This window comes from Alligator mississippiensis, chromosome 2, assembly GCF_030867095.1.
Source record: "Alligator mississippiensis isolate rAllMis1 chromosome 2, rAllMis1, whole genome shotgun sequence".
Classification (NCBI taxonomy): Eukaryota; Metazoa; Chordata; order Crocodylia; family Alligatoridae; genus Alligator; species Alligator mississippiensis.
In genome coordinates this window covers 282467651-282486913 of record NC_081825.1, presented here as the reverse complement: position 1 = coordinate 282486913, position 19263 = coordinate 282467651, and the positions used below count along the sequence as shown (strand labels likewise).

General features: G+C 44.4%; 1 protein-coding gene across 5 annotated transcripts in view; it reads right to left on the bottom strand.

Annotated features, from left to right (window-relative positions):
- EML1 (EMAP like 1) overlaps positions 1 to 19263 on the bottom strand; it is a 207099-nt gene that overhangs the window by 114820 nt on the left and 73016 nt on the right. The window contains exon 1 of one of the 5 annotated variants that reach the window (XM_059723215.1): positions 2811 to 2829. The exons of the other annotated variants lie outside the window; for them this stretch is intronic. The gene's annotated coding sequence lies outside the window, so the exon portion shown is untranslated. Of the gene's footprint in view, positions 1 to 2810; positions 2830 to 19263 lie in introns of those variants that run through there. 5 annotated transcript variants of the gene reach the window in all.

Sequence of the window (19263 nt, the reverse complement as noted above, 5' to 3'; positions counted from 1 at the left end):
TAAAATGTTATTGTGGATGTTTGATTTTTAGTATATAATTTGTTTGGGTTTTTTCCCGTTCCAAGAGGTCAACCCCCTTCCCACAAAGAGTACTGCCGGGGGTAAGGGGAGGAACTTCTGAAAGCAAAGGTCAGGGGTTAGAGGGCAGGATGTCCAGTCCCAAGATGGTGACCAGGGGGCAAGGTGTTTGTCAAGGGACAGGGCCACCCTTGAGGCCCTAGACAGCTCACCAATACTCATTAAGCTGCCCTCCAGCTGAAATAATTGCCCACCCCTGATCTAAGTGCTACCAGACATTACTCTTTACAACACTAGGCATTAGGGGCTTCTGATTCTACAGACAGGGATTTGAGCCAGATATAAAACTGATAAGAGCAGATAATACACTTGTATTAAATTCATACATTTCCACAGATAAACCCAAATTTTTTTTCCAAATGAGTATTATATAGTTAAAGATTAAAATCCAGGCACTCACCAACTTCACTGGCAGCAGTGTGGAGCAGAGTGGTGCAGGGGCAGCAACGGGAGCCCCCGGTAAGGGTGCTGCGCTGGGGCTGGGACTAGGGCCAGGTCTCCATGGAAACTACAAGCAGTCAGGTGGGGAGCTGCATCGGAGGTCAGAGGCCAGTCTCCATGAAGACCAGCCCCCAGCACTAGCCCCAGCCCCAGCACCCTCACTGGGGCTCCAACTGCTGCCAGTGCCCCTACACCACTCCACTCCATGCCAAGCCAATGGAGCTGGGGGTTGCTGCCATCACATGGCCATCCCATGGCAAGCTGTTGGCTGGCACAGGACGAGGGCGCCCCAGTGCCACCCACCTCCCCTGGCCTGGACTGCTGCCAGTAGTCCAACCTCGTCTCCTCCCCTGCCTGCAGGCTGGGCACCTCGGGCTGGGGGAGGGGACAGGCAAGGGGAGGGACGAAGGAGGCTAAATTACTCCCGAGCCTCCTCTGTGAGGCTCACAGCCCTCCTTTCCCCCTTGTGGGTACTGCAGCCCCACAGCAAGGCCTGGTGATGACTTCCAGCTCTGCCCTGGCCCTACACTGTCACTGTTCCCAGATCCTGGCCCTGGCCCTGGATGCAGATCCAAGGAGCTGTGCAGGCAGGGTGTGCGGGTGGGTCGGAGCTGTGCCCAGGCGCAGGGCCGGGATTATGGGCCAGTGACAGCATGGGGCTGGGGTGGGGCAGAGTTGTGATCCACTCCCTGTACGCCCCTGCAGGCAGAACCTGTACCCATTACAGGGGCGTGCAGGCAGCAGATCATGGCTCTGACCCAGGCCCAGCCCCATGCTTTCATTGCCCCACGGCCCTACCCTGTGATCCCAGCTTTGCCCACCCCTCCCACTCCTGAACACTCCTGCCTGGTGTTCCATCCAATAGAGGGAGTTTTGGTGATCTGTTGGGGGGGGGGGGAGGAGCAGGGGCAGACCTGGCCCGCAACAGCTCACGAAAATGCCCTATGTGGCCCTTGGGCCCAAATAATTGCCCACCCCTGCACTGGAGTCTTTGTCTCCATCTATTCCTTCCCCAAACTCCTTATCTGACCTTCAGATTTTAGGCATTCCAATCAAATAGCTTCCTTCTCTGCCATGCCCTAGCGCCAGCAGGCGGATCATAGTCTCCCTGCTTTTCCGTCCTGGTTTTTAGCCTGGCTCAGCCCAGAGTAGCAATTACAAGGAAAGGCTTACTTTATTCCTGCAGCCCTTTTGTAGAATATTTTCAATCAATCTGTGGGGAAGGTACATGCATACTTAGGCCACGTGTAATAGCTGTGAGGGAAAGAAGCATGTTTGATTCCTGAAAGTTTGGTCCATCTGCTGTCTGGAAAGAATCAGGAGTGAGAGAGGCTCTGTTAGGATGGCACTGATAGAACTCGGGAGGCTTAGCAAGCATACATGAAATGAAATATTAAAGGCTTCTAGATAGATTCTTATAAGAATGGCAAAGGCATATCCTTGGCACAAAAGTCACTTCTTGCGCACCAAATTTCAAGTTTCTCAAGTCCTAATCACAGTGGCACTAGAATTTTAAGGAGAAAATGGCCCAAGCATTCTAAACACAGGTAAAACAAAACCTAAACTCCCTAAACTCTTTGGTAGAAATGTGCCAATTGCTGCCAAAACATTTTCACATTAAGTCAGCCAGAGGTGGATACCTAGTATGAAAAAAACATAACCCAAGCAACAGAGTTTGGCATAAAGCAACTGAAACAAGATCTTATAAGCAGAAATGTTGGGCAGCTTTAATAATGTGGTGGTATCAGCCCTGCCTAGTGTACATACATATAGCATGATTACTGCCTATGTGCTGAGATGCATCAGCAGAGATTCCTAAACCCATGCAAATTCCACTCAAGTGCAAAAGACCCACAATTAATTGGATTCAGATGAACACATCTGTTTGCAGAATCTGTACTACAGGTATGATAAACTGCAGAGCCACAAAGTCAATCCTAACAGTCATACCCCTCCAATGGCATCACCTGCACACTATCTGCTAATCCATTTCCTGCAGAATTACTGTATTTACTCAATCAGAAGATAAGGTTCCCCCCATTTAACATGGGGAAAAAGCCCTTGCCTTACAATCAAGCACAAAACAGCTGGGGGGAAGAGGGCAGGCAGCTACTACGATTCTAGCCCCAACCCAAAGTTGGGGCAAGAACTGGAGCCAGAGCTGCAGCTGCTGCCTGCCTCCACTACTGCCTCTGCACTCCCTGCCATTCCTGCCCAGCAGCCCCCAGTCGGTGTCCCTCACCACACACACCATTTCTCCCTCTCTCCCCCTCTGCCACGCTGTTCCTTACTTTTGCTCCATGCCAGCAGGCTCTGTCCCTGCTAGGGCCCAGGGCACAGAGCATAGCTCCAGTCTAGCCCTGTAGCAGCAGTGGTGGGGAAAGATGGGAGGCAGTGGGGTGGAGCCTAAGGCTAGAAGAAGCAGAATGGAGAGGGGAGGAGGGGGGAACAGGGGAAGGGGAAAATCAGGGCAACCTGAAGCTGTGGGAGTGGGGCAGCAGACAATGGGGGACAACAGGCAGCTGGGGGGCTAGCTGCCTGCCCCACTGCCTCCACTCTACCTGCCCTCTACCACACTTCTAATAACAAATCAGTTTCAAAAGAGCTGTTTCCTTTCTCATCCCTTCTTTCTTGAGTACAATCCTTTTCTTCTGCCACACTGAAATTTCCTACTGGGAGCAATGCATTTCCAAAACTGTACTGGTCTAAAGCACAGAAGGAGCAAAATTCAGAATATAGAGTTATTTAGTACAACAAAAAGATATTGTTTCTAGGGTGGATGAATTTTAAAGTGAATAGAAAAAGTGTATGTAACTGAAGTCTGAATATAAGTAATCCCAGCATTAGAGATGTACAATATCCAGGGCACCCTGAATTAACGGTGTTGTAGTCAAATTAACAAACAAATTAATTTAAAGCAGAACTAAAAGCCAATCATTAACAGAACATTTCTCCAAACTTCTTGTGGATGGTTCAAATAACCCTGATTCCTCTCATATTGTACACAGTCATTATTGTAAGGGTCATGGGTGCAAAAAAGCTGCTTAAAGGAAAATAAAAACCACACACAGAGTTGCATATTGAACATATCTGGGGCCCTGGCAGCCTTCATTGTGTCTTTTTACAGCATAATAAGCAAAAGGAAGCTTCTGCCAAAAGCTTTTTGCAACTGGAAAAGTCTGGCGTGCAAAATAACTAGTAGCTTAAGCTTGCTGGAAAATGTATTCTTTTTTAAAAGTCTTTTCCGTGTGAATTTGCCTCATCATCTGCATACATTTCAAATGATTCAAAGGTCTGCCCAGTTTTACAGACTGTAGGCCAGTGGTGCTCAACCTCTGGTCTATGGGCCAAATCCAGTCCACATGGCTCCAAATAGATCTGGAAATTTGGCAGCAGGGGAGCAATGGCAGCATTTTTGCCATGGCTTCCAAAGTCATGGCAATTAATGATGCTACCATACCCTTGCTGACAAATTTTGGGACCTGTAAGGAGTCCTATGGGATGGATGAGACAACCCCAGAAACCAGATTGCACCTATGGACTAAACCCACACACTAAACCATCTCAGTCAACTGTGCATCCAACCTGCTCTTGAACACTTCCAAGGATGAAGATTCCACAATCTCTCCAGTGAGCTTCTTCCAATGCTCAGAAAGTTCCTCATAATCTCCAGCCTAAATTTCCTCTGTCGCAGAGTTTGAGACCATTTCTCCTAGTCCCGTGCCTTATGGCCACAAAGAAAAGCCCTTCTCCAGCCTCTCTATAACAATATTCAAAATACTTGAAGAGCTATTATCAAATCCCTCCCTTAGTCCTCTCTTCTCAAAACTAAATAACTCTAGTTCTTTCAGCCTGTCCTCATAAGTCATGCTTCCCAGACCCCCAATCTTTTTTGTTGTTCTGCACTGAACTCTCTTCAATCTTTCCACATCCTTCTTGATGTGCAGGGCTCAAAACTGAACACCATATTCTAAGTGAGGCCTCACCAGTGCTGAATAGAGCAAAAGAATCACTTCCCTTGATTTGCAAGTGACACTTCTATTGAAACAACACAGTGGGCATGTCTACATGAGATGTTAACTGCACAGTAGCCAAATAATACTGCACAGTAGCATTTCACAGCACCAACAGTGCTAATACACTACTGCACAGTATTATTAGGCTACTGTGCAGTAGCGTCACTAAAAAAGAGCTCGTCAGTGCTAGTAATTCTGGTTACTGTGCAGTTATTTAGTACTTGATTATACAAGTACTAAATAAATATGCAGTAACCACTGCACAGTAGCATCTAATGTAGACACGCCCAGTATGTTGTTGGCTTTTTTAGAAAAAAGAGCACACGGTTGGCTCACATTCAGCTTATGGTCCACTGTAACCCAAGGTCTTTTTCTGCAGTACTGCAATCTAGTCAGTCATTTCCCAGTCTGTGTTTGTGCATGCAATTATTCCATCCCAAGTGCAGGATTTCACACTTGTCCTTGTTGAATGTCATCTGGTTGATTGTGGACCATTTTTCCAATCTTTCCAGATGATTCTAGATCCTACCCTTGCCCTCCAGAGCGTACGCAACTCCACCTAACTTGGTGTCACCCATAAATTTGCCAAATGTGAACTCTATCTTATCATCCAAATTATTAATAAAGATGTTGAACAATACTGGACCTGGGGTAGACCCCTGGGGAACCCCACTTCAAACCTCCCAACTAGACATTGAGTCACTGAGGACTACCTGTTGAACATGATCCCACCAGTTATGTATCTACCTTATCTACCTTCATCTAGTCTGTATTTACTTTACAGGCTGTTAGTAACTAAGGATCTTTGGCTGTAACCATAGAGAATTGATTTTGACCTTACTTTACTGCCAAAATTTCCCCCCTCTCAGAAATGGAAGTGACACTCAAATTCATGCAATTGTGACATACAATAATTGATTTTTTGAGAATATCACAAGGTGTCAGCTGAAAGCATTTTCCTTCTCCTATTTTGGTAGGAAGACAGGTTGTCCTCTTATTGACTGACAGTAAGTTAAGAAATTCTATTGGGAATACGGTTCTTAAAAGGAGGTCAAAAAAGAAAGGCACTGGCGACTCTTGAAGCTAAAGATATAAGAATTTCTTCTGGAGATTAGAGGATGGAAAAATTAGATCCCAATCAAATAAGACTTCACAGCAGTGTTACATGTCAAGAGATCTAATGAATCCTAGTTTCTGATTTAAACTAAGATTGCCAGGGGATGGGGAAACACTGACTGGAGCGTGCCCAGGGACCAGCACACAAGAAAGCTCTGAAGTTGGGGACACTAGGAGAGCCACTCTTGCAAGAGATGAAGGAATGGCTCTTCCTCAGCATGACAGGAAATCGAGGGTCTCAATTGGAGGACTCAGGTGCCTGTACAATAATGCCAGGAACATGGGGAACAAGCAGAAGGAGCTAGCCCTCCTACTCTCCAGTGGGCATTAGGATCTAGTAGGGATTAGGGAGACCTGGTGGGACTCCTCACATGACTGGAACAGAGCCACAGGGGGCTACTCCCTGCACAAAGTCTGCCGGATGGAAATTCCAGCCATGGTCAGCTGTGACTGCTAGGCCGTGGCTTGCCAGGCTGCAGCATAAAAACTTTGGGAACTCCTGCTCTAGAACAAATCAATAACAGTCCAAAATAACACAGACACTTAAGGATTTGCTCATGATATCCCTTTCATAATGTTCAAGAATCATAATGAAAATGGAGACCGTATAAAATTAGATTAAACCAATGAAAAACTATGCACTACACTGATACAACATCAAGATGTTCAAGGATTGAATAGTATACTTGTAGACTGAAAATGAACATTTCCAGAATTCTAAGCAGAACTCAGTTGATCGATTTAATCCTGCGAGCAATGATTACTCCCAACAGGTGTATATTTCTCTGCAAACACCACATAACAATATTAAATAGCTCAGATAAGCATGCAACTCAGATGAAATGGTAATATATAACCTCATAGGTTATAGGCCTCCAGCAGCAAATGACAGATCTCACAACCTAGCAGCCTGGAATTATAAATGGAATATTTACAACGTTTATTAATACATCACAGAGTTTGGGTGGGTAAGTGAAATCCTATTTCACATACAGAAAAACTGAACCAGAAAGGATCAAGTCCAGAGTCAGGGTTAGATTTTTGAGTTTCAAACTCCTAGACTCAATGTTTAATCCATGAGACCATAGTGCTCTTCTCTGGACTGCAGTATTCCACTTCTAAAATCAGAACTGATTACTATATGAAGACGTAAAAAATTTGGCAACACTTCTATTTTTCTGTTATTTGTAATTCATTCAAGATAAAATCAAATCACTGAAGACCCCCATACCTTTACAATTCTAAGACTTTCAGTGTCTGCTAAAATTGGCAGCCTCACCTAGTCCACATCATATGGTGCTTAGTGTGAAATCTTTAAAGTAGCTGCATGGTTGAAAACTCTCTTTAGAGAAAAACAGTGATAAAAGTATGTTTTATTGTCCTTTCTCTCTGCTCTTCAGAGCAGTTTCCTCCAGGCTGCTGCTACTTCAAAGCCTTCATACCAAACATGTCTAGAGACCTGAACTAAAGCAGAAACTGCCAAATTCAGCACACAAAATTCTTTAGAATGCTAATTTCCTGAAGCATTCTTAAACATCAGGAATACAAAAATACAAATAGTAAGGGAAAACATCTTAGTTGCATCTTCCTTGTTCCACACATGCACAATTTCCCCACCACTTCCTCAGCCATAATTGTCTCAGTTAGTAGATTAGTTGCCAATCAAATTGTTACTGGATTTAGATCTTTCAGGCCAAAAGGATACACTTCAAAGGGCTGGTCCTCACCTCCAAATTTCCAATCAATTTCAATTTCCTTCCCCAACTCAGCTGTATTCAGTAGAAACACTTCAGCTAAAGAAGTTCAGGGGAATTTGTTACAGCTGAAACCACCATGAGGGGGCATTATGGGCTACGTCTTCACTGAACACCACAGATACTTCAAAACCCAAGTTACCCTGGGCACAAGGTGGATTGATTTAAACCAAGCTGACTTAAATCACCAATTTAAAAATTGACAAGCCAAAAGCCCAATTTAAATAATTGATTTATCAAATTTCCCATTGTATTTTTTTTGTTTATAAAGAAAGGTGAATTTTCATTAATATAACAATGAAAACATGTTGATTTGTAACTAAATACGGTTTTACAGTAGATGAGGTGCAGATGTTTTCTAGATACACAAACTAGACTATATATATAGTCTTGGGGAACAAGCAGGATGAACTAGCGCTCCTGCTTGCACTAAACACCTATGACTTAGTGGGGCTAACGGAAACCTGGTGGGATTCATCCCATGACTGGGCGGTACATATTGAGGGCTATAGATTGTACAGAAAGGACAGGTCGGGGAAGAAAGGGGGGGGGGGTTGCACTTTATGTCAGTAAGCAATACACATCAACCCTCATCAAGACAGAATCCGAGGTTGAGGAAGTAGAAGGATTGTGGGTTAGGCTACATGGGGGGCAAGGAGAAAGGGATTTGGTGGTAGGGGTCTGCTACAGACCCCCACACCAAGGGGAAGAAATAGATGCGGGGCTCCTGAGGCAACTCTCGGAGACCATAAAAGCTAAAGAGGCGGTAGTCATGGGGGACCTAAACTACCCGGACATCTGCTGAGAGACGCAGACAGCAAGGTCCCATCGCTCACGCAGGTTTCTAACCTGTGTACAGGACCTCCACCTGACACAGGAGGTGCATGGTCCCACTAGGGGGAATGCCATACTGGATCTGGTATTGGCAACAGGGGATGACATGATAGGGGACCTCCAGATCGGTAGCCATTTGGGAGACAGTGATCACCTAATAATAGAATTCAACATAAGACGTCGAGTAGGGTGGAAGTGCTAGACTTTTGGAAAGCTGATCTCAATGCACTCAGGCAATTAGTCAAGGACGCACTGCAGAGTAGGAGTTTTGAAGGGATGGGAGCCCAAGAAGGGTGGCTGTGCCTTAAGGAAACGATCCTTCGGGCACAAAGCAAGATGATCCCCGAGCGAGGCAAAAGAGGGAAAGGGGCCAGGAGGCTTCCATGGCTGACCAGAGAAATCCAGGGCAGCCTAAGGGCCAAAAGGGGAGCACATAAAAAGTGGAAACAAGGTGAGATCACTAAAGATGAATATACCTCCTCTGCTCGTGCTTGTAGGGAGGCAGTTAGACGGGCCAAAGCTACCATGGAGCTGAGGATGGCAACCCAAGTAAAAGACAACAAGAAATTGTTTTTTAGATATATTGGGAGTAAAAGGAAGGCCCAGGGAAGAATAGGACCCCTGCTAAATGGGCAGAAACAATTGGTGACAGACAGGGGGGACAAGGCTGAACTCCTCAACGAGTTCTTTGCCTCAGTGTTCCTAAGCGAGGGGCACGACAAGTCTCTCACTGGGGTTGTAGAGAGGCAGCAGCAAGGCGCCACACTTCCATGCGTAGATCCTGAGGTGGTGCAGAGTCACTTGGAAGAACTGGATGCCTTTAAGTCGGCAGGCCCGGATGAGCTCCATCCGAGGGTGCTGAAGGCACTGGCCGACATCATTGCAGAGCCACTGGCGGGAATATTCAAACGCTCGTGGTGCACGGGCCAAGTCCCGGAGGACTGGAAAAGGGCTAATGTGGTCCCCATTTTCAAAAAGGGGAGGAAGGAGGACCCGGGCAACTATAGGCCAGTCAGTCTCACCTCCATCCTTGGTAAAGTCTTTGAAAAAATTATCAAGGCTCACATTTGTGAGAGCCCGGCAGGGCAAATTATGCTGAGGAGAAACCAGCACGGGTTTGTGGCAGGCAGATCGTGCCTGACCAATCTAGTCTCTTTCTATGACCAGGTTACGAAACGCCTGGACACAGAAGGAGGGGTGGATATCGTATACTTAGACTTCAGGAAGGCCTTCGATACAGTATCCCACCCCATACTGGTGAACAAGTTAAGAGGCTGTGACGTGGATGACTGCACAGTCCGGTGGGTGGCGAATTGGCTAGAGGGTCGCACCCAAAGAGTCGTGGTGGATGGGTCAGTCTCGACCTGGAAGGGTGTGGGCAGCGGGGTCCCGCAGGGCTCGGTCCTTGGACCGATACTCTTTAATGTCTTCATCAGTGACTTGGACGAGGGAGTGAAATGTACTCTGTCCAAGTTTGCAGATGACACAAAGCTATGGGGAGAAGTGGACACGCCGGAGGGCAGGGAACAGCTGCAGGCAGACCTGGACAGGTTGGACAAGTGGGCAGAAAACAACAGGATGCAGTTCAACAAGGAGAAATGCAAAGTGCTGCACCTAGGGAGGAAAAATGTCCAGCACACCTACAGCCTAGGGAATGACCTGCTGGGTGGCACAGAGGTGGAAAGGGATCTTGGAGTCCTAGTGGACTCCAAGATGAACATGAGTCGGCAGTGTGACGAAGCCATCAGAAAAGCCAATGGCACTTTATCGTGCATCAGCAGATGCATGACGAATAGGTCCAAGGAGGTGATACTTCCCCTCTATCGGGCGCTGGTCAGACCACAGTTGGAGTACTGCGTGCAATTCTGGGCGCCACACTTCAAGAAGGATGCGGATAACCTGGAGAGGGTCCAGAGAAGGGCAACTCGTATGGTCAAGGGCCTGCAGACCAAGCCCTACGAGGAGAGACTAGAGAAACTGGACCTTTTCAGCCTCTGCAAGAGAAGGTTGAGAGGCGACCTTGTGGCTGCCTTTAAGTTCATCACGGGGGCACAGAAGGGAGTTGGTGAGTATTTATTCACAAAGGCGCCCCCGGGGGTTACAAGAAACAATGGCCACAAGCTAGCAGAGAGCAGATTTGGATTGGACATTAGGAAGAACTTCTTCACAGTTCGAGTGGCCAAGGTCTAGAATGGGCTCCCAAGGGAGGTGGTGCTCTCCCCTACCCTGGGGGTCTTCAGGAGGAGGTTAGATGAGTATCTAGCTGGGGTCATCTAGATCCAGCACTCTTTCCTGCTTATGCAGGGGGTCGGACTCGATGATCTATTGAGGTCCCTTCCGACCCTAACATCTATGAATCTAACATCTAGTTTGTGTACCTAGCAAACATATGTACTACATCTACTGTAAAACTGTGCATGTGAGTGTGTGTATGTGCACGATATGCATCTATAAATATACATATTTATCTATATATCCAGTGTGAGAGAACAAGCAAGCTTTCTTTCAAGTTTTTAGAACTCCTCTTATCCTCCTTCCCCTTTTTATTCATAGACCTTGCAGGGTCAAGCCTCTAATACATTAAATATTGTGCTACATTTTTAAAGCTTGACCTTAGAAGTTAAATGTTCCCCTCTTGTTCTTATATTGAAGAAAATCTGCCTTTACCTCCAGAGTTTTTAGTAGAAGCATATTGACTCACCTTACTATTTTATTTAAATTATACTAAATTTATACCTTAGCCTATGCTGTATTAAATTCAAATTTCATTTTAAGCTGCTTTAGTTATAAAAAGGAAAACTTAATTATAAGTTTTTTAAAATCAGAAAAATATAATTTAATTTTTCTTTAAAATTATTTTTTATTTTTAAATCACTGATTACAAAAAATAAAAATAAAAAAATCAATGACTGGGATTCTCCACACTGCCCAAGATTCTCCATACTGTGCCAAAGTGTATAGTTCAGACATACCAAAGAAAGATTAATTTATTTGTGTGGATATTTTCCTAATAACTGAGTTACAGAACTATACCATTAATGAGCCTTTAAAAAGAAATAAAGATCCCTAACAAGACAATGCTGAACACCAGGAGGAGGAATTCTTTACTCCTTTTGATGGATACTGACATTTACACCATAAAAGCATGAAGCCACAGATATGTCTTTATAAACTGTGAAGACTTTAGAATTTCTATAGAATATGCATTTAGATATTAAAATCTTTGAGCATAAAAGGTATCTATCTGAATTAAACTGTTTTCCTCAGCTTGCAACAGAAACTATTGAATTTTAATTACAACATAGCTAAATAACATGAACTATGGCCATATTTTGCAGTTCCATATTCGAGCATTTAATCCCATATTATGTATGGTGAGTACATAACTTCTGACATATTAATCCAGAAGTGTGCACTGTAAAAGGAAGCTAGAAAGCTATCTAATGTTTTTTAACCTATTTTTTCTAACACCACGATAAGGCCACTGATAGGTGTTTCATTAAACGCTCAATGGGATCTGACCCATGATCCAAACAATCATGCCTCCTGCTGTGCCACATGGCTTGGGAGGAGGCGTGATTGAGGGATCAGATCCCAATCAAGCTCTACTGCTGGTGTAGAGGAAGTCCTTGGCTCCATGTGCTCCCATAGCTGGGAACACAAATCAGCTGGTAGGAGCTCCCAGCCTTAGGAGATACTGGAGCTCTTGCAGGCTTTGGTGCTGCCCATGTGTTCACTATATGGTGTTTCATAGTTGTAGGGTCGGAAGGGACCTGAGCAGATCATTAAGTCTGACCTCCTGCCATGGCAGAAGAGTACTGGGGTCAAACGACCCCAGCAAGGTGTTCGTCTAGCCTCCTCTTAAAGACCCCCAGGGTAGGAGCCAGCACCACTTCGCTTGGAAGTTGGTTCCAGATCCTAGCCACCCTGACTATGAAGTAGCGCCTCCTGATATCTAACCTGAATCTACCCTCAGCCAGCTTGTGACCGTTATTTCTTGTCACTCCTGGTAGTGCTCGGGGGAACAGGGACTCTCCCAATGCCTACTGGTCCCCTCTGACTAGTTTGTAAACAGCCACTAGATCCCCACTCAGCCTTCTCTTTTGGAGGCTGAACAGATTCAAGTCGCTTAGCCTATCCTCGTAAGGCCTGCCCTGCTGACTCCTGATCATGAGGGTGGCCCTCCTCTGGACCCTCTCCACATTGTCCACATCCCTCCTGAAGTGTGGCACCCAGACCTGGATGCAGTACTCCAACTGCGGCCTGACCAGTGTCACATAGAGGGGGAGGATCACCTCCTTCGACCTGCTTGAGATGCATCTGTGGATGCATGACAAGGTACACTTGGCCTTCCTAACCACATCTCCACACTGTTGGCCCATGTTCATTTTGGCATCAATAATGACTCCAAAATCCTTTTCTGCCTCTGCACTGTTGAGAAGGGAGGTCCCCAGCCTGTAGGTATGCTGCTGGTTCTTCCTCCCCAGGTGTAGCACCTTGCGCTTGTCAGTGTTGAAACCCATCCTGTTCTCATCCGCCCACCCCTGTAACCTGCCTAGGTCCAATTGCAGCCTATTCCTCCCTTCTAGCGTGCCCACATCCCCCCACATCTTAGTGTTATCTGCGAATTTGAACAGGGTGCTTTTTACCCCCTCGTCCAAGTTGCTGATGAAGATGTTGAACAGCGCGGGTCCGAGGACCGATCCCTGGGGGACCCCACTGCCCACATCCCTCCAGGTTGAATAAGACCTGTCCACCACCACTCTCTGGGTGCAGCCCTCCAGCCACTTAGTGACCCCTTTGACTGTGTAGGTGTCGACGCCACAGTCTCCTAGTTTTTTAATGAGAATGGGGTGAGAGACAGTGTCGAAGGCCTTCCTAAAGTCCAGAAAGACTATGTCCACTGCTACCCCTGAGTCTAAGGATTTTGTGACCTGGTCATAGAAGGCCACCAGGTTGGTCTGACAGGACCTGCCTCTAATGAACCCGTGTTAGTTGCCCCTAAGCATAACCACCCCTGCTGCCCTCGCGGACATGCGCCAGGATAACTCTCTCAAAAAGCTTACCCAGGATCGAGGCAAGACTAACTGGCCTGTAGTTTCCTGGGTCCTCCTTCCTCCCTTTTTTGAAAATGGGAACCACATTGGCCCTTTTCCAGTCGTCTGGCACCACACCAGAGCACCAAGAGTGCTCGTAAAGCCATGCCAGGCATCCCGCAATGACCTCTGTTAATTTCCTCAGCACTCTGGGGTGGAGATCGTCAGGACCAGCCGATTTAAATACGTCCAGTCCCTCCAGAAGTTTCCTGACTAGATCCTCACTGACCCTAGGTCTGGGTGCACCTCCCCTGGGGCCTTCGAAGGTCCCAGGGGTGGCGGGGGGGGGGGGTGACCCAGTCCCTGCTCAGAAAAATGGAGGCAAAGAAATTGTTAAGTAGGTTAGTCTTGTCGTCTGGTGTGACGACCAGATTTCCTAGCGTGTCTTGCAGAGACCCCACATTACCCAGTACCTTCTTTTTACCCCCTGTGTATTTAAAAAAGGACTTCTTGTTGTCCTTGATCCGGGTAGCTAGTTCCAGTTCCATCTCCGCCTTGGCCTTTCTGACCGCCCCCCTGCAGCCCCGACCAACTGAGATATAGTCCTCGGTGTGATGGTAACCAACCACAAATTTATTACACATTTTTGTGTAGCAGTTTTCCGGCTTATTCCCTGTTTTATCGTGCCATTAAATGAACGAATGAATGTGTGTCTGCATTACTATTTAAGACACGATTAACTGATTAATTATGTCTTAGGTCTGCCAGGGGCCTAAGTTATGCAATATACTGAAAGAAGCCCAAGAGTAACTGAATTAACATGAACGACATGTGCCCCCAGCAGCCGGGGGGGGGGGGGGGGGGGCGGCACGGCGGTGCTGGTGGTGGCAGAAGCGCAACAGTGGCAGCGGTAAGTGAGGAGCTTCCGCAGACACTGCCTGCGCTGTCGGCAGAGGGTGGGGGGTGCCAACAACCACCCACAGACGCTGCCAGCAGGGATCAGGCAGGGGGTGCACCGTCACACTCAGGGGGTGCATGTGCACCCGCATCTACCCTCTATGCGTCGCCAATGTGAATTAAATAACCTTTCTATTGTATACAACTGGAAATTGTTTGGAAACAGAACTGATGGAGTATCTATGAAAATTTTTCTTCTAATTTTATATAATATTCTTAGTCTAACAGCCTTTTAGACCAGAATTTGCCAACCCCTGGGACGTGGCCCAGTGTTGGTCAGTGAAGGGTTGGCTGCCAGACCAAAAGTGACCATGGACTGGCAGGCCATGGACCGGAAGTGACTTTAGAAACAGTGATGAACGTAAAGAGCTATACAACAAGGCCTCACTCTTACCATATATACTGGCTAAGTAGACTGCTATGCTCATAGACAGTCCCATTAACATTCATGGGGTTAGGGACAACTTCAGATGTTTCATGTGTTATGCTGCAGCAAGGGAAGTTTAGGTTAGATATTAGGAAGAATTTTCTCACTAGGAGGGTAGTGAAACACTGGAACAGGCTACCCAGAGAGGTGGTGAAAGCTCCATCCTTGGAAGCTTTCAAAACCCAGCTAGACAAAGCTTTGGCTGGGACAATCTAGTTGGGGATGGTGTACTTGGAGCAGGGGGTTGGACTAAATGACCTCTTGAGGTCCCTTCCAACCCTAAGTTTCTGTAAGTCTGTTTTGTAGAACTGGGATATAATTCAGTCTAACCCAGGGGTTGTCAATCAGGGATACGCATACCCCTGGGGGTACTTGGACTGCTCCTAGAGAGCACAAGTGGGTGGGCGAGGACAGAGCACCGCCACCTCCCAGGAGCAGGGCTAAGGCAGGGTGAGGGCAGCGGCACCCCTACGCAGGGTGGGGAAGCTTGCACATCGTGGCAACTGCCCTTACCCACCAGGCCGGTGAGCTTCCCCACCCTGCAGAGGGACACTGCTGCCCTCACCCCGCCCTGGCCCTTCTGGGAGGTGGTGGCACTCTGTCCCCGCCCACCTGTGCACTGTCCCCGCCTCCCCGCTTGGTGTCTGGCCACATGCAATCTCACACCCCACCGTGCTCAGTGTCCAGCAGCTGGGGGTACTTAGACTAAAAAAAGCTTGAAAACCCCTGGTCTAACCCGTGACTCTTTGCTGTACATGAAACCATGGCTCTTCATTTTCCATCACAAAGCCCATCTTCAGTAGGATGCACCAGTTACTGAAAAATAATTTTGATTCAAGTCTTTGGACCAACAGAATTACCGCTTAGGTTCAATCAAAGCCCCAAATTGACTTATTTGCATTATTAATGCTCTCTTCTCAAGATAATATACAGCAAATTTTCAAAATTCCACATCTGTTATACCATAAACTCCATAACCTATATTAAAAACTTGGCCATCTCCTCACCTCTCGCTAAAGACAGAATTGCAGTTACTATAGAATAAGTATCATGCTAAAAGAAGACAGGAGCATCATTACTAAGAGCTTAATATCTTTACAAATAAAAGTAAATACGTAATATAAATGGTTTTAAAAGTAACAATTAACATCATAAATCAAGTGCATTTCTTTTTTTCTTTTAAAGGAAATGAAGTGTTTTCTCACCACCCCTGCACTTACCATACAACAATTCAGAAAAGCACTTCTATTCAGGATAGAGCATGTAAGCTTATGTTAAAGTGCTTTTCTACAAGGGGAATATTAAAACTTTTCATCCTAATGAATTCCAAAATATTTTAAATAGCGATACACAGAGGATATCACTTCCTTCCACATTGACACACAGCAACTTCTGGGATGATACACAGCAGCTGTTCAGGACAGGAAGTAAAATGTAAAGCGCCCATCCAGCTGAAACACAGTGGTATGTATTATCATCAAGAAAGACTGGAAATTCTGGGTGGAAACCTGGCCCTAAATGTCAGTGGGAGTTTTACCACTGACTTCAGAAGGTAAATCCCAAGGCTAGTAAAGCCAGTGGCAAAATTCCCACCGACTTTGGTCAGGGGCTAGAATCCTGCCCCTAACAGCTATTTGCATTGGGTTACCTTTGGGTAAGAAAAGTCATCTTATAAAAAAAATGGTGTTTGGGTTCTGTCCATTTGTTTTATTCAATGTGGACATATGAGTCATGAATAAAACCTGCCTCAAACTGTGTTCCAGAATTCAGATTTAGGGGCATATATAAAAGCAGCCTGATTTTTCAGATGAACACCCACAGTTGTCAGTGACCTATAATTGTGGGCTACATGTAAAAAAAATACAGAAATATAACAATGCTGTGACAAACAGAGCTAGAAAAATTGTTCTAATAAAAACTAGCCTGAATCTGTACATCATCTGATTTTTTTTAGGTTCCTATCAGTTCAGATAAAGTCCTTCTTGCCCCCAGTGAGCTATCCAGGCAAGCCAGAAAACCTATCTTGTATTAGACCTCACTCTTATCTCTAACCTGCCATCAGGCTCTCTCCCTCCCTAGTGTACAGTGCACGCCAAAGCCTATAGGACCAACCTATTAACATGCTTTGAACTGTGTGTTCAGTTCAGGGCTGGGAGTAAAAACTGACAGACATTCTTGCTGGGACCGGCAATGAATTATTCAGAAAAGTTGACTGTACTTTTACAGAAAAGATTCAAAGCAGCTTCTGAATTTGGGAGTTCACTATTTAGGGCTCTTTCTTTAGCTCATTAGACCTATATATAGTTTCACTTTACTGGCAAAGGAAGAATGTAATATTCTTACTAAATGTGGTATTAAAAGTACAGGCTTCTCATATGTCATCTGTCCCCCATCCATATCCTGTGTAAAAAAATTGCAGCTAGCAATTTCAGGTTTCGAAAGTGTTTTAGAAAAAAATATAAGACTGAAATTTGAAAACTTTCAAGCAATGTAATACCAATATTTGTCAAAATTATTCATAAATACTTAACAAGCTCTAAACCTAAATTTACCTCTCTCCTCTAGCTACACACACAAATGTGTCTATTTTCAACCAACCAAGATATGGGTCCAAATTTAGAAACCTAGGCTTTGAAAATTTGGCTCTAGAGAATTCTGAAAAGTACTTCAAACACAAAATATGATGCCCAGACAGCTTTGATATTTATTAAGTGTGAAATGGCACATGCAAGTAGGAATTTATTTCAAACGCAAATTTGTAGTCTGCCAGATTATAAAGGTATAATTAAACATAGAAAATACTTTATTTCCCTCCTGCCCAGCAGAGATTTACATAATTTTGCAAGCAAATATAGTAGCTGTACCATTAATGAATGCAAATTGTATATTACCACCAGATGTTTATTTCAGATTTAAAACTCAAGAAGGTAATTGGTTTCCATATTATACAGTATTAGAAAACATTGCTAGAGATTTCTGATACAAGATTTTGTACAAGCAGATTATATTTATTCAATAATAGGTCATTTCAAAGGAAGACAAGAAAATGATGGACCATGTCAAATTTTACTCATTGAAAGTAATGGAGTGTGGGCAATCTCACTTAATTACTTTCCAAAGAACTAATTCAATGAAATCATGCTAACATATCATTATCCCCATCCCATCTCCCTAAAAATCCCCAGGGAGCTACTTCCATGTTTAATCATGTAATGGAGGAGCGTTTTAAATTTAGTTTCATGGACAATGAACAGCCTGAGCCAAAATTTGTCCCATCTATGATCAGTTGCTTTGGGTGGTATAATTAATGTGATCCTTGCAAACAACAAACCCCACAGTAAAAATAAAATTCTAAGCAGATGATTAGGGGCAACTTTCCTATTTACCCCTTCCCATCTCTTCTCCTAGACTGACAGAGATTTAAAAAAAACTTTACTATAGCCAGAGTTCCTAACGATAAAAAAAGTAAATTAATTATCAAATTGAAATATTTAACCTTAAATTTCCCAGAAAAGTCTGTATAAAATAAAATCTATTAGGATGTATACTATAGAACACGGTTTTACACTTATTTTAACATTTTAAATCAAGCAGAAATTGTCTGAATGCATTTTAGACTTCAGTGAAAACATCCTAAATTTTACATATTTAATTAGAAATTAAAACAGATATTTTACTGTCTTTGTAAATAACTATTAAATTTAAAGCAACTTCTCAAAAGATAAGATTAAAAAAAATGATTTCCTAGTGAGAGTCTAATGCTTTAATTTACAATTCTTAATGTTGTTTTATTCATGACAAAATACTTGAGAAGGGGTTTCACTTCATACTATTGACACTGACACTGAATCCCTGTTGAGGGATGCTTATTATGGGAGAACTCTTCCATATCTGGATGCTGTCTTTTCTTGGCTATTCTTTTTAGACAATTATAAAACACTAGAATTAACACTATCAGTGTCTACACATGAGCTAGTGTATAATAATTTATGAACTAGGAATAAATAGTTAATTATACAGAGACAGGCTCATACTCACTTTATTCTGCATCCCACTAACATACAAAAATGTATTTTATTAGAGTTTCTGAAAGCCTTTTTTCAGGTTCTTGGATCATATGTCATTTCTGGAAATTCACAGATTCTATTTTTAAGCCTTTTCCAGTTCTCATGTGGATCAATCAGCAATTCTAAGTGGTTATACTCAGCAATACATACAAAAAGTCTACCCTTAAAATTAAATTGAGATACTGTCTGACTGGCCCATGTTTAACAGTTACAATGTTGTGTCAGAGTAAAAAAGCCTCTAAACTGCTTTCACAGCATGCTGGAAAAGGCTTTACATGGCCCTCCATATTGGAACCAGCTACACCTAGAGAGCATCAGCATCCAATGAAGAGAAATCTAGTATCCTAGTCATCTTCAACATCTTGTGGGATCGGGTATCACAAGCCCAATTCTTTCTTGTTTTCAGGTAAAGACCTTATTTAAACAGATAATGAAGCAACTGATGAAACCAAAAATGATAGTAAAGGACAAAGTTTCATCTATTAACATTTTTAGAATAAAGTATAAGTTTAGCAACTATGGCTACGAAGCTACAAA